The sequence below is a fragment of the Schistocerca cancellata genome, chromosome 2 (genome assembly GCF_023864275.1).
Source record: "Schistocerca cancellata isolate TAMUIC-IGC-003103 chromosome 2, iqSchCanc2.1, whole genome shotgun sequence".
Lineage (NCBI taxonomy): Eukaryota > Metazoa > Arthropoda > Insecta > Orthoptera > Acrididae > Schistocerca > Schistocerca cancellata.
In genome coordinates, this window is record NC_064627.1 from 750,141,974 (window position 1) to 750,145,032 (window position 3,059).

At 45.0% G+C, this 3,059-nt stretch overlaps 1 non-coding gene across 1 annotated transcript; it reads left to right on the top strand.

Annotated features, from left to right (window-relative positions):
* Positions 1-2,258: 2,258 nt before the first annotated feature.
* Positions 2,259-2,333, top strand: Trnas-uga (transfer RNA serine (anticodon UGA)). The gene has a single exon. It is a non-coding gene; the product is annotated as a tRNA-Ser (tRNA).
* The last annotated feature ends 726 nt before the right edge of the window (positions 2,334-3,059 follow it).

Below are 3,059 nucleotides of genomic sequence, written 5' to 3' on the forward strand. Positions count from 1 at the left end.
CTGAATCCGAACAGAACGTTTTCTTTGAGAATTTCATGATATTAGAGCACAATATACGTTCTAGAAACATTCTAAAAGTGGAGCTCAATAATATCGGTTTGTAATTCAGCGGTTTACTTCAATCTCCTTTTCTGCGTATTGCCGGGACATGTACAATTATCCAGTCTTTATGTACGGATTATTTCTTGGGCGATGGCTCTATGTGAATGTGACTGCAAAAACGAATTTATATGACTAGCGTTCTCTGAAACTAACGTAACTGGTATCCTATATTCTCTGGAATATTTTACTTTATTACTTGACTTTAGCTACTTTGCTACGCAATGGAAATCTATTTCAGAAATACTCATATTGACAGTTGTTGCTAACTCGAATCCTGGAACCTTTACTATATCTTGTTTAGCGAACGAATGCTTCAAACTGTGTTCACTGTCGTCAATAACATTACCATTGCTATCACGCTGTGAAGCTACCGATTTTGTCTCGCCACTGGTATGCACACTGAAGGAAAAAAATCGCAACACCTAAAAACAATTAATGTAGACTAATGAAAGTTCGGGAAAAGGTTTTCAAGGCAACATATTTAGATGATTAACACTGCAATATCATAGGTTAATGCGAGTACAAGATAAACCATTGTAAATCTAAATTCCCGGTACTTTGAAACCGGTGTAACCACTTGAATGTTGAATGTAAGCATACAAACGAGGATCTGTCGATCTGTACTGGTGGCGGATGTCAGTTTGTGGGATGGAGTTCCATGCCTGTTGCACTTGGTCGGTCCATGCAAGGACGGCCAATGCTAGATGCGGATAACGCTGGAGTGGTCGTCCGATGATGTCTCATGTGTGCTCAACTGGAGACAGATCTGGTGATCGAGCAGGTCAAGGGCCATGTCGAGCATTTTGGCTTGGAAGAGCGGTATGTGGGCCAGTGGTATCCTGTTTGAAAACACCCCGTGGCGTGTTGATCATCAATGGCAGCCCCAGAATGACTTACAAATTTGCAGTCATGGTGTGCGGGGTAATCGTGAGAGCCCTCCTGCTGTCATTCGAAATCGCATACAAGACTGTAACTTCAGGCCTAGGTCCAGTGAACCTAGCACGGAGACAAATTGGTGGCAGGCGCTAAACTTGCCTCTTCCTAATCAACATACGGCCATCAATGGCACCGAGACAGAACCAGCTTCCATTAGAAAACACAGTAGATCTCCGATCTGCCGTCCAATGAGTGGTCGCTTGACACCACTGACGTCGCAAGTGGCGATGGTTCGAGATCAGAGGAATACACGCCATAGAGCATCTGGCTCGGAGCTGTCCTTGACGTAACCGATTCGTAACAGTTCGTTGCGTCACTGTGAAGCCAACAGCTGCTCAGACTGATGCTGTCGATGCAGTACGACGCGACAGAGCCATACAACGAACACGACGGTCTTTCCTCTCGGTTATGTCGCCTGGTCGTCCGATCCCGGTCTTTTTGCGACAGCGCATTCTCGTGATCACTGCTGTCACCAATCACGTACAGTGGCTACATTCTTGCCATGTCTTTCTGCGATACAGTAGAAGGAACGTTCAGCTTCTTGTAACCCTATGACACGACCTCATTGGAAATGAAATGAGCGTTTGGCGTCATTGGCCGGGGGGCCTATTACATTCGACGCCACATTGGGCGACCTGCGCGCTGGATGGGTATGAAGGGATTATGAAGACAACATAGCACCCACTCCCTGAGCGGAGAAAATCCCTGACCCAGCCGGGAATCGAATCGGGGCCCCTTAGGATGGCAGTCTGTCACACTAACCATTCAGCTATCGGGGCTAAGTCAATGAGGTGTTGATAATGGCGTCTTTGTCACCTTAAAGGCATTCTTGACGAAAGTCAACTCACCACGCCCAATCACAAAGGTAAATAACTCTTACGATCTTTACAGCGAGTGCATCCTCATAGTGACGCTACCAGCGTCACTCTTAATCAGAACTGGCATGAAATCTGAATAGACATCACCCTTGAAACGTAGAAACATGCCTGCTAACTTTCTTTTATGTCACGCAACTCCTTCTTGGTGCTGCGTTTTTTTTCCATCAGTGTATTTATTGCTGGTGAATATAGGTAACTTGATACACAAAATCGTGGTTTAATCTACTCTTTATTCTTGCAACTAATGACACTGCAAGGTATGCAGGAGAGCTTCTCTGAAGTTCGGAAGGTAGGAGGCGAGGTACTGGCGTAATTAAAGCTGTGAGGACGAGTCGTGAGTCGTGCTTGGGTAGCTCAGTTGGGAGAGCACTTTCCCTTGAAAGGAAAAGGTCCCGAGTTCGAGTCTCGGTCCGGCACATAGTTTTAATCTGCCAGGAAGTTTCAATGACACTGCCGTCGGTGCTGTATTTATATTCATATAGATCATTCTCTTTCAATACCTGTTATGAACTAAGCTATTTGTAAATAATAAGAACGCTTAAGCAAGTATCATAAGTCCTTATGAACGATCTGTATGTGGAAATTATCTTTAGGAACATGCATAAGAGTATGACTTCGTGACTAGGCAGTAAGCGTGTTTGAATGCTTCGTGGAGGGAACGGGGAAACAGGGATCAACTCTCGTTACTGCTGGGGATTTATCTTTGTTGGGGGAACTGGAAGCAGGTGCCCTCAGCCTTTAGAGGCCATTGAGGAGTTCTGTGAATAAGAAACAGCTCCGCAAAGTTCATAAAGGTGACGACGGCTGGGAGAGAGTTGGCCGGACCACACAACTTCCACGCTGCATCCAAATAACGCACCAGGATGAAATGGCAGGCAGTTAGCCTTACGCTATTTTCAGCGTCTGATGGCGGAGTACCTTTCAACAAGCGTAACAAGCACATCATACGGTGTCTGTCCGTCCCACACTGTCGGATTCATATCGAGAAACTATTTTTTCTGCATTAAAAGTTATCTCAATTTTCAAGTAGACTGTAACAGGATAAACGCAATGACATTCAGTCTTCGCTGAGTCAAAGTTGAGAGAAGACTCAAAGCGAGTACGTTTGTTGTGGTAAAGATCACTTCAAAACTGAGTATTTCT